Genomic DNA, 13,300 nt, shown 5'->3' with positions numbered 1-13,300 from the left:
ATCACCTCTCTTATGATTCTGCCTTCTTCTACTACCCATAGTGCTTTCCCCTTACATTCCTTCTTCACCTCTCCTGCCTATCCCTGCCCTGCTTCCCTTCCCCCACCCCTTGATCTTTCCTCTGATTGGTTTTTCACCTATCACCTTCCACCCTCCCCCCACCTTCTTTATAGGGCCCCTGTCCCCTCCTCTTTCAGTCCTGACGAAGGGTCTCAGCCCGGAACTTTGACTGCTCGTTTCAACGGATGCTGCCCGACCTGCTGAGTTCATCCAGCTTGTTTGTACGTGTTGATTTGACCCCAGCATCTGCAGTGTACTTTGTGTTTTCTAGCTAATATTGTTCGCTTGTTTCAGAAAGGCTCTAAGAACAAGCTAGGTAATTATAGGCTGGTGGAGCTGACATCAGTAGTGGGAAAATTATTGGAAGTTCTTCTAAAGGACTGGATATATAAGCATTTGGATAAACGGGGCTGGTTACAGATAGTCAACATATCTTTGCAGGGAAGTCATGTCAATCTTATAGAGTTATTTGAGCAAGGTACCGGGAAAGTTGATGAGGGTAAGACAATGGACTTTTGCAAGGCCCTTGATAAGTTCTCAATTGAGAGGTTGGTCAAGAAGGTTCAGAATCTCGTCATTCAAAATGAGGAAATAAATTGGATTAGACTTTGATTTAGAGGAAGAAGCCATAGAGTGGTAGTACATTGTTGCCTCCCTGACTGGGCAAATGCAGGCAGGCTTTTTCCACTGTGGTTAGGTGAGACTCTAATTGGAGTTTATGGGTTTAGGGTGAAAGGTGAAAAGTTTAAGGGGAACATGAATGGGAACTTCCTCCACTCAGAGGGTGGATGTGGGATTGATTTCAAGATTTAAGAGAGATTTGGATAAGTACGTGGATGAGACAGGTATGGAGGGCTATGGTCTTGGTGCAGGTTGATGGAACTAGGTAGATAAATGGTTTGGCACAGACTAGATGGGCCAAAGAGTCGGCTTCTGTTCTGTAGTGTTATATGACTCACACATTGCTATGATGTAATTAATTCTCTGATTTTGATCTCTGTGGTAACAGCTTTGTAAAATATTGATAAATGGAAATTTGATGAGGAACTTACAGATCTTGCCTTTGTTATCAATCTAACAACAGGAAAGCTATCAATAAGATTGAAAGAGTACAGAGAAAATTTACAAGGATGTTGTCAGTACTCGAGAATCAGGGTTATAGGGAAAGTTTGAATAGGTTAGGACTTTATTCCCTGGAGTGCAGTAGAATGCAGAGAGATTTGATGGAGTATACACAATTATGAGAGTATCCATGTGCATGTAGGCATTTTTCCCATTGAGGTTGGATGAAACTAGAAATAGAACTCATAGATAGGTTAAGTGTGAAAGGTGAAATATTTAAGGGGATCATGAGGGGAAGCTTCTTCATGCTGAGGGTGGTGCAATGTGGTATGAGCTGCCAAAGGAAGTGGTGGATGCAGGTTTGATTTCAGCATTTAATTCAAGTTTGGGTAAGTACATGGATGGGATGGGTATGGAGGGCTGTGGTCTGGGTGCAGCTTGATAAGCCTGGGCAGAATCATAGTTTAGCACAGACTACAGAGACTGAAGGACCTGTTTCTGTGCTGTAGAGTTCTATGACTTTATCCCTGGTAAAAAAAAAAATTAGAAACTTAGGAAAATAGAACAAAAGTATGTAATTTGACTTTGTGAAGCCATTGGAGTTGAGCTCCCTCAATTCCATATTCTCATCTTCTCCCCTTTCCCTTTGATGCAATTTATGTCCAGAGTTAATCTATTTATTCATCAAAGGTCTCCACTGTCTTCAACGACAGAGAATTCTGCAGGCTTTATTCTTGCTGATAGTCGTAAATGATTTACCTCACGTCTTGAGATTTTGGCCTCTTGTTTAAGACCCTGCAGCCAGGATGAACATCCTACCCATATCTATCCAGTATTCTAACTTGTCAGAATTCTGTATACAAGTCCAGTTAATCAAATCTCTCTTAAAGCAATCATTTTGGAATCAGTATGGCAAACTTGTCTGCAGTTCTGTTGTGGCAAGTATACACATTTTTACCCATGTAAGGAGACCAAAACACCACTGGACATTCCAAGTGTATTCTTGCCAAGGACATCTTGCAATGAAGCCCAACATACTATTTGCAATCTCAATAGCTTGTTCCACCCACATGTTTAATTTCACGACAATTTTTTCATCAACATTTCCTAATTTTTTACCATTTAAGTACTGCTCTGCTCTTTTCACTTCACAGTTATGCACAATATGCAGCATAAGCCACAAATTTGCCTAATTACTCCAATTGTCTAAATCACATTGAAGCATATTTTCCTTTCATTTCACGAGTCAAAATCCCATCCAGTTTTGTATTGTTGGCAATCCTAGAAATATAACATTCAAGCAACACACACAAAATGCTGGAGGAACTCAGCAAGCCAGGCAGCATCTAGGAAAAGAGTCCAGTCCTGCCGAAGGGTTTCGGCCTGAAACATCAACTGTACTCTTTCCTAGATACTGCTTAGCCTGCTGAGTTCCTCTAACATTTTGTGTGCGTTGTGCAGATTTGCAGCATCTACAAATTTTCTCTTGTTTGTGAATATAATTTTTGGTTGCCTCATCACTGATACATATTATGAATAGTTGAGGACCATGCCCTGATTGTAAGAGTAGTCAGCTTCTTATTCTTGTTTAAGCCCCTTCCGTTCCAGTGCTGATGAAGGGTCTCAGCAAGAAACTTTGACTTTTTATTCCTCACCATAGATGCTGCCTGACTCAGAGATCTTCCAGTGTTTTGTGTGTGTTGTAGCAACTGCAGAATCTCTTGTGTCTGAGAGTATCACGTTTTATCAGCTACCATTTTGAAGAAAATCTGTCTATTTCTACTGTTTCCTGTCAATTAATTTTAATATGTACAAGTATATGCCCCCAATTTCATGTACTCTAACTTTGAAAACAAACCTCTTTTGTGGAACTTTATCAAAAGCCTTCTGAGATCCAAGTACAGGTTATTCATGTTTTCTCCTATCTAATCCACTACACACACTCTTAAAGAAAATCCAGAGTTACTTGTCAAACACAATTTCTTTGTCATCAGTCCACATTGATTTTGTCTTATCATGTTAATAGTTTTTATCCTTTGTGTTCCCTTATCACATTTTTTGGTAATAGACCTCAAAATTCCCCCATTATTCATGTTAGTACAACAGTTTACTAGTTCCCTGTTTTCCTTCTCCCTCTTTTAAATAGTGGAGTTTTATTTTCTATCCTCCATTTTGGAAGAACTGTACTAGAATCTATAGAAATGTGAAGGATGACAACCATCCAATATTTTAATTACTACTTTGTTTCATTCTCAGCTTGGCAGATCTGGAAGAGCTTGTACAATTAGGTGACATAAGTGGCACTCCCAGATGAGCTCAAAGACTTTTACGCACCCTTTGATAGCGAGAACTATAACCCTCTCACACAAGCCCCACATCTCCAGATGACCCTGTAATTAGATTCCTTGAGGCCAATATCCAAGCAACCTTCAAGAGGATGAATCCTCTTGCTGCTGGTCCAGATGACGTTCCTGGCCAAATACTAAAGATCTGTGTGGACCAACTAGTTGGGGTATTTAGGGACATATTCAACCTCTCACCTCTGTGGTCTGAGGTTCCCACGAAGGCCCAAGAGAGCATGGTGACCTGCTGCAATGACTAACATCAACATCAAGTGTAATAAAGCACTTTAGAGGTTGGTTATGGTGTGAATTGACTTCTCTCTCAGAGATTATCTGGATCCACCCCAATTGCCTACTGCCTGAACAGATTAACAGCAGACACAATTTCACTGGCTCTCCACTCTGCTCTAGACCATCTGGACAACAAAAACTTATACAACTGGCCTTTGTTCATCAACTGCTTCTTGGCATTCAACACAATCATCCCATCCAACCTGATCATTAAGCTTCAAGACCTGGGCCTTTGTATCTCCCTCTGTAGCTTGATCCTTAAATTTTGCATCGGCAGACCTGAATCAGTGAGAATTGGTAACAATATCTCCTCCTTGCTGATCATCAACACAGGCACACCTCAAGGCTGTGTGCATACTCTCTATACACACATAATTGTAGCTAAGCACAATTCCAATCCCATCCTCAAATTTGCTGATAACACTGCTGTTGTTGGACAATTTGTAGATAGTGATTTGTCAATGTATAGCAGTGAGATTTCAGCAGGTCAAGTAAACACAACAGGAATCCTTCGGTAAAGAACAAACAGAATAACTGTGTAGCCAATTACAGCTCCAATGCCACAGACAAATTTGCCATTGACACCACTATTTTTGGAGGAGCCACAGGAGGAGATCAGTCAGTGTATAGCAGTGAGCTAGGACACTTGGTTGGGTTAAGTTGCAACAGTGACCTCTCACTTCAACATCTATAAAATGAAAGAGCTGATTGTTGACTTCATGAAGGCAAAGGATTGTGAACATGCACCTGTCTACATTAATGGGTCAGCAGCAGGACGTCCGCAGCTTCAAATTCTTGGCATTAACATATTGGGTGACTTGTCCTTGTCCAGCATCTAGATGCAGTCACAAGGAAGTCACACTGTTGTCTTAACTTTCTTAGAAGGCTAAGGAGTTTTGGCTTGTAACCAACCACTCAAACTTCTACAGATATACTGTTGAAAGTATCCTGACCAGTTGCATCATAGTATGGCATTGCGATTCAAATACAAATGAATATAAAAAGCATCAGAGAATGGTGTTGTCAGCCTAGTATATCATGGGTACCTCACTGTTTACCGTTCATAGCATCTACAGGAGGCACTGCCTCGAGGATGAAATATTAGTCATTAAAGATCCCCATTATCTGGACCATACTATCTTTTCGCAGCTACCATGGGGTAGGAAGTACAGAAGTCTGAAGTACCACACCATCATGTTCAGGAATACTACTACCCTTCAACCACTGAGTTCTTGAACCATCTGGCAAAACCCTATCACTACATTTTATCAACGTTATAACTATTTGATCACTGCACTGAAATGAACTTTCTTGTTCTCATTATTATCTTTCTTGTAAAAGTTGTGTATGTTTTATATTTATGTTTTCTTGTGGATGCTGGTGCAAGTAATTTTTCATTGCATCAGTGCATACTTGTGCACTGCAAATGACAATAAATGCTTCTTTACTCTGGATTTCAGATGATCAAACCCTGGGGAATTATGTCAACTTTGAATTCTTCAAATACTAATTCCCTATAATTCTTCCATTTATATCATATTTTATAAATTTTTCAGCTTGAAGAGTGTAAATTCTCACATGACCAATGTGTCAATCAAGTGGGCTGCTTTGAATGTTGTTATGCAGACAAATAGATATTCCATTATGCTTTTGACTTACAGACAGTGAAATGCAATGGGAAGTCAGATGAGGAATATTTCAGTACAGAATATCCACACTCTAAGCTGTTCTTTCCACATCTATGTACCTATTTATATCTGTCTATATCTATCTATATACACACTTATACGTATACATACAAACATACGTACAGCTGACCCATTTAAGTTACTGTTCTAGAACAGTAATTGTGGAAGATACACATGGAAGATGTAAGTCAATGATTGAATGTCAGAGGGAAGTGGTAGACTTTATTCTTGCTGAAGGTGACCACTTGTTTATCAGAAACATTCATTGCCATCTGTCAGCCATCCAGGTCATGCCATATCCAAATACAGACAGCTATGCCTTCTGTGAAATTTTGAATAGAGCCACAAGTGTCCTAGCTTCGAAAGTATGATGGAAGCAAATTCACATTGTCTGAGAATTTGATTGTCATATAACACATGGTGAACTTCAGCTGGAATCAAACACAGAATACTGGAAGAACTCAGCAGGTCAAGTGGCATCTGTGGAGGCAAAAGATGTTTCAGGTCAAGACCTCGCATCAGTCCGGTGTTCTGTTTATTCCAGAAATCTGAGCATCTGCCGTCTCTTTTTCTTCAACTTTAGCTGAATATCCTCTGTAATGATACAGGACAAAAAGGACAGAATGGAAAGACCTGATATTAACATGTTTTACTGAGAGCGTTCAGTCTGATCTTACTCATATTAGTGCATAGAGTTCCATCCAAGAAGCAAGATTGCCTGTCGATAAATGTATGCTGGTGGATCAATTTATTTATTAAATACTCTTGCAAAGTTGTAGACCATCAACTTAATTGAATGACACATTGTGCCAATGTGTCCTTGTAGGTAAATGTTAGCAGAGATCAGACTTTTAACATCTGAGCTTTTTGGCTGATTACAGCTGCAGAGAAATGCTGCTATATCAGGGAGAATTAATCCATGTGTCCAGTTAAATGTACTATTGTAAATATCAGTCCTCATCTACATGGAAATTGTTTCAAATAATCAGCCTTTCCGTGAGAGTTAGCACGACCATTGACAGAAAGAAACTGAAATCATTCTTTTAATCCTCTATAGTCATATTTCAGATTTCTTCAGAGATTGGGTAACCTGATATGACTTTGTTTGGGGAATTGATGTTATGAGATTTAAAGAGGTACTCAGTAAATTTGAATTGCTATGTTGAATTGATTTGTAGTATTAATATCAGTATGATATGTTTTTTTCACTATCTACCATAAACCACACACTATTAATGAAAACCACAACCACATGAAAAACACAAATCTATGGAAATTGTAAGTCTGAAATAAAACAAATACTGAAGAGAAGATCTCAGCAGATCTAGTAGTAATCTTAACATTTAAGATTCTTTCAGGAAAAAAATCTTCAACTTGAAATGTTAAGAGTTTCAGCTTTTGTTCATGCCATCTAACTTATTGAGTATTTCCAGAACATCTCTTTTTAATCATGATTAAGTGTTCAGTAATCAATTATCAATGATAATTTTAAAGTTGACTTTCAAATTGGACCAGTTGGATTTTTATTGAATAATCCTCCCAATACAAAACATGTGCATTACTTGAAATTGCATTCCCTTTGCATGATCCATCAGTAAATGTTAAGGTATCACGAAGACTCACTCCATTTAATGCTTTTGATAACTCTTGTACACTTGCAAGGAATTGCAAGTTCACGTTCAAAAGACTTAAACTTGCAATTATCATTAACTATCAAATGGAAAAGACGCAGCATTATTAACATAATTTTCTTTTTCCAATCAAACCTTGCTCTGATATGCTCAAAATGTATACAAGTATGATACAAAACCTACTGCTTCTCTGGCAGAAAATTGTTTATAATCCAACCAATTTTGGGTCATTGGACCCTAGCATAAAGCAATCACAAATATTTATTTAACTTGCTATCAGTAAACTTCTTTGGTGTCAGCTATTTGGTTTGGAATCCTGACAGTGATCCAGTGCCATACTCCAAAAGATGCTGAATTCATGCCACACAAGCTATCATTAGCACATTACAATGTATTGCCAAAGCTATCCTGATTCTAGTAATTTTTTTTCCATGAGGTATCTTGCACAGAGCAAAATTCATTCTCAGGACCTCAGCTGTTTTCCAGAGCTGCATGTCACTGCTGAGGGCACGCTGATGTCTTTATGGGCACTGATATGTCTTTGCTCATTGAGCATTCAGACAGCAGTACTGGTCCTGAAGCCTATTGGGAACTATCTATGTCCGGTACCTTTTGCTACCAAGTAGTACATGCAGAAGAAATTTTTGGAAATGAGTCTGTCTTCTATTTGAAGACTCTAGTAGTTTCTTGTTAGACGTGGTCCACCACAGCCAAAAATAATTGTCATGATATCGAAATGTGGAGAAGATTACTATAGGATCCCAACAATGTAAATAATGATTTAGATATAGGTAATCATCCCTAGGTTTCTCATTAATTAATATCTAATCCTTATAAAAGGAGAACTGTAGACTCTATAAAGCAATCATTTTTTTTATTGCATTGCAGATGTTAAGAATGGTTCTACAATGAGACTATTGGCCTGTGCGTAACTTGAGTTGGATCTGCAACCAAAAACGAACAGAGAGAGTATCAGGTAAGCTCAAGTTCTTGGCAGCATGTGAACAAATTATATTTTCATTGTGAACTCTTTAAATATAGTTTGATGTTTTCACTTGAGCTTTACAGTATAGTTCAATGGGTGGGATGACTTCTGCGGGTTCTGACTTACTTCCTGCTATTTAGTCCTACAGAATTATAGAAAGCCCAGTGTCCTGCATTTTTCTGCAACCTTACAGAATTTAAGTTGACTATTCAGCCAGTCCTGCAGGTTTTATGTTTTTGCACCCTCATAATTTATTTCAGCTCAGTCTGCAACATGCCCTTCTGACCTTTTCTCTCTTCACGTGTGTATCCAGCAGTACCCATACATGCATTTAACCTGGTGACCTCAGTTCCTGGGGCCACAATAGGACTTCATATTCCTATGAAGGCCATTCTGACTCCTGATCCTACCATCAACTTTGGTGAGGTAATGCAGTATATTTACATGCACCAATGAAATGATTCGTGGTTTTAGTTATAGACACAAGAAGGAAATCTCAGAAATAGCAAAGGGGAGCCATTTGTGCACTTTTAGCTGCTATCAAAGTCCATTTATCTTTGACATCTAGTTCTGTTTAACCAATACGATAAAAGCGGTTTCCTTCTTTTTGGATATTCCTTCTCATGTTAGAATGAAATGCTTTCTTCCCTGCAGGCTGAGTTCCATCCAGGAATATGGATCACATTATCAGGGATCCATGTTGTAGCTTTGCCTCCTTTCAACTCCAGTTTCTTGCTTAGCTTAGAAATTAAATAATAAGTGACAGTCTAAATCTTTGGCCACAGCTGCCCAGGAAAGTGGTGTGTGTGCACTTTACTTTTCCTCTTCCGTTGGAGATTTGGGAGTGATTATGAGGGGTATAGATCAGCTAAATGCAAGCAGACATTTTCCAATGAGGTCGCGTGAGACTAGAATGAGAGGCCATGGGTTAAGGGTGAAAGGTGAAATATCTGAGGGGAACATGAGAGGGAACTTCATCACTCAGAGGGTGATGAGAGTGCGGAACAAGCTGCTGGTGGAGATGGTGGATGCGGATTTGATTTCATTATCGGAAACGTGGATAGGTACGTGGATGGGCGGGTATGGAGGGTTATGATCCAAGTGCAGGCAGCTCAGTGGCACTACGCAGCATGATAGTTAGGCACAATTAGATGGACCGAAGGAGCTGTTTCTGTGCAGTAGTGTTCTCTGACTTTTTGACTCTAAATTTCCTTGTTATTTACTTTCAACTTGGCAGGAGCACTTCCGTTATGCAGGAAAAAATGTTGTGAACCCATCACAAATAAACAGGAAATTCTTAACACTGAGGCTGCTCCTGCATCACCCACTGCAACTTCTATTGATACTCCTGAAGCGTCAGAATATTTCAAAATAATCTTTGTGTCCCATTCCTGATACTTTGGCACAGTAATGTAATCATCATATTCATGAATTCGCCTTTCATGGTCTCAGGTCCCAAAGGCATGAGTTCAGATTTCATCATGGCAGCCACGGAATTTAAATTAAATTAATTAAATAATATGGAATTTTAAAAGATAACCTAAGATCGATAACAGTGGCTGTGAAAATATGGTCAAAATTTGAGTTTATTGTCATGTACAAAAGTGCAGGTGCAATGAAAGACTTGCAGCAGCATTACAGGCACATAGAATTAGATTCACAACAGTCACAAGAAAATTGTAAATCATACATCAACGTATTCACAATTTTTATAAGAATGAGCACTTTTAGAATATAAAAAAATGAATTCCATTGTAATGCACCGTGGTTAAAGTGGTCATACTGTGCCTCTCCTGAGGTAGTGGTTAGGGTTGTGCTTGTTGATTCAAGAGCCCAGTGGCTGAAGGGAAGTTACTGTTTTGAACTTGTGGTGTGAGACTTCAGGTTTCTGTACCTGCTGCCTGATGTTAGCGGTGAAAATGTAGTACGGCTCAGATGGCGGGAATCTTTGATGATTCCTATTGCCTTTTCGAGCCATTGCCTCATGTAGACACTATAAATGGTACAGAAGGATGAGTGTGTGATGTCCTCCATTCACTGCAACTTCTTGCATTCCTCTGCATTCAAATTGCCACACTAGACTGTGATGCAACCAGTCAAGATGCTTTCAGCAGTACGTCTGTAGAAGCCTTCAGAGTGTTCAGTGACATAACAAATCTGAGCAAATTTCTATGCAAAGACACTGGTGTGCCTTGTAATTGTATATATATGTTGGGCCAAAGACAGGTCATCTGATATGCTAATGCCCAATAATTTAAAGCTGCTGACCCCCTCCATCGCCGATCCACTAATATAGGTTGGTGTATGCCTTCCTGAAGTCAGCAGTCAATTCTTTAGGTTTACTAATGCTGTCAGCTTAAAGCAACCTAGCTTCCTATCTCACTACTGTACACTAACTGAACACTACCCATGGTGTCGTCGGTGAATTTGGCGATGACATTGGAACTGTGCTTGACCAATGTTAATCCTTCTTTCACAAAGGATCACTGTCAAACTGGACACACTGGAGGCTGTGGTAGAACAAAGGACCCTCCGGAAAATCCTGGCAATTCTGGACAATGTTTCTCACCCTCTGCATGCCACCTTGGCTGAACAGAGGAGCACTTTCAATAATAGACTAAGACTGTGAAGCTCCAAAGAGTCCGGTCTGTGTATGACTCCTAATTTGTAGCTATGTGACTAGATAGATAGATACTTTATTGATCCCAAAGGAAATTACAGTGTCACAGTAGCACTACAAGTGCACAATTATACATATATTAGAAGGGAAATAAGAAAGAGTAAAAAAGTTACCTTAAAAATAAGATGTACAAGATTTGCAAGTCAAAGATTACAAAATTTACAAGATTTCCATTCACACTGATAAGATGGTAGTGCAGGAATTACCATAATATAATACAGTAATGGGTGCACATTCACACTGTCCAGATAAGAAGTGATGCTAGTACTGCACACTGTTGCACAGGATGTCCGTGATAGCAGGGTGTAGTAAACAGAGATAAACAGAGCTCTGGTAAACAAAAGTTAATAACAGTCTAATAGGAGGGGTCATCACTTCCCCGTCTATAGATTGACATATTGTAGAGCCTTATGACCGAGGGTAAGATTGACCGCATGTAGTGCTCTTTGGAGCTGCACGGTTGTCTTAGTCCATTACTGAAAGTGTTCCTCTGTTCAGCCAAAATGGCATGCAGAGGGTGAGAAACATTGTTCAGAATTTACAGGATTTTCCGGAGGGTCCTTTGTTCTACCACAGCTCCAGTTTGACTCATATAACAGAGCCAAACTTTCTTATCAGTTTATTGACCCTGTTGGCATCACCCGTGTTGAACCTACTGCCCAAGCACACCATCAAGTAGAAGATTGTTCTGGCAACAACAGACTGGTAGATCATTGAAGGAGAGACCTGCATACTCCAAAGAACCTCAGTAGAGGGGTGACTCTGGCCCTTCTTGTACACAGTCTCTGTGTCAGTGCTCCGCTCAAGTCTGTCATCCAGGTCCTCACCATATCCACATCCTCACCATCAATAGTAACAGGGAACAGTGCAGGCTTAGTCTTCCTAAAGTCCCTCACCATCTCCTTTGACTTTCTGATGTTGACCTATCAATGACTTAGCTTGCACCTTTTGACAAAGTCCTCCTCACGTCCTTCCTTTGTAAACCAAACTTTTGCTGAGTGATCAGATTTCTGCAGATGGCATGTCACGGTGTTGTATATAAAGTCTGAGGGATACAGGGTAAACAGAAAGGGGGCTGTTACAGTTCCCTGCGGGGCCCCAGTGCTGCTTATAGCCATGTCTGACACACAGCTCTGAAGCTGCACAAACTGTGGTCTGCCAGTCAGGTAGGCCGTTACCCAGGATACAATGGAAGTGCCAGCCTGCAAGGAACAGAGCTTTTCCCAGCAATGAGAATCGTACAGCTTTGAAGGCAGCAGATAAATCAAAAAACATGATCCTGATAGTGCTGTGCTGCTTATCCAAATGGGAGTAAGCTCTTTTCATCAGGTAGATGACAGTATCATCAACTCCAGTGTACTCCTGGTAGGCAAACTGAAGGCAGCTCTTAAGTGTCCACCAAAACAGCTCAGCTCACTATCCAAGTGAAGAAGAATTAAATCGTGGGCTCAGCAGTGATGCCGACATTCCACAAATAAACGATCAAATGTCAAAAATAGTGCCAACTGCAGCATTTCACAACAGCTATCATATCATCACTTAAGATTATGCCTGCATGATAGAAGAAATATTACTCTTTGCAGGCCTTACGTAATGCCTGGAAGAAGTGCAAAGTATTTTAATAATGGTTGGTGAATTGTAATATTCCTTCTACTTTTTGATTCGACTACCATACAGTTGCAAAAATCATTAGCCTAAAAATTAATCTACACTGTTTTCCAACATTAGCAGCCTTACCAGTGTCGTCCAGTAAAGTTCTAAAGAGTGCTAACACTGCTCTGTCATGTAACAATACCCCAGTTCAAGAATAGCAGGTTTATTATTTGAATTCCTCATGTCAGATATTTGTTTCCTCCAGTCTTGTACAGAGGAATTTGTTTCCTATGATTTCAGCTTTGATCAGGTTTATTCTAAATCCCATGGAAAACAAGCACTTACTTCAATCAGCAATAATTCACTTAATCTAGAGTAGTTCAAAGAAACCGTTCACTTTAAGAAATGCCATTCTTTTAAAGCAATGGTCAATGAATAAGCATGATCATTATCGTGAATTCTCTGTCCTTCATAGAAGAAAAAAAATGGTAAATAAGCTTGAATTTGGGACAAATGGAAAATGTTTTGGCCTCTTTAGAATTCTAAATACAATATGAGGGATCATTTACCTTTTTTAAGTTCTTATCAACTCATGTTGCTCATAAATTGGGACACTGGGATTCTTATAATGTTTTACTTATTAGATTTGGACCTCAAATAAATATAATAATATTCAGTGAAACATGCAGCAAGATAAATACCATCTTACCTATCCTTGGAAGACTTCATAAGGAAAAATCTTGCACAGCTGAAACACTGCTGACTGAATAATGGGAAATGATGTGGTCCATTGGGTTTCTCTGTTTGGCTCAGATTAGTGTTTATGTTGAGTCGATTGTATATAATGTGAGATTTGTCAGTGCTTGTGCAGCCACATACATGGTACTAGTTACTCCCTGTAGAGTAACCTCTATGTTTTTATGCTCTCTAGTCCAAGGGGTTACTTGATAAATGAGGGAGGAATGTTT

The 13,300-nt window shown here is 39.5% G+C and overlaps 1 protein-coding gene across 12 annotated transcripts in view; it reads left to right on the top strand.

Annotated features, from left to right (window-relative positions):
• Positions 1–13,300, top strand: part of tenm2a (teneurin transmembrane protein 2a) — a 2,964,155-nt gene that overhangs the window by 1,944,010 nt on the left and 1,006,845 nt on the right. For all 12 annotated transcript variants that reach the window (XM_073067293.1, XM_073067288.1, XM_073067292.1 and 9 more), the window contains one exon: positions 7,963–8,050. The gene's annotated coding sequence lies outside the window, so the exon portion shown is untranslated. The remainder of the gene's footprint in view (positions 1–7,962; positions 8,051–13,300) is intronic.

This window comes from Hemitrygon akajei, chromosome 15 (genome assembly GCF_048418815.1).
Source record: "Hemitrygon akajei chromosome 15, sHemAka1.3, whole genome shotgun sequence".
NCBI classification, from domain to species: domain Eukaryota; kingdom Metazoa; phylum Chordata; class Chondrichthyes; order Myliobatiformes; family Dasyatidae; genus Hemitrygon; species Hemitrygon akajei.
Note: the sequence above shows the minus strand (reverse complement) of the source record. Positions and strands in the feature narration are given on the sequence as shown.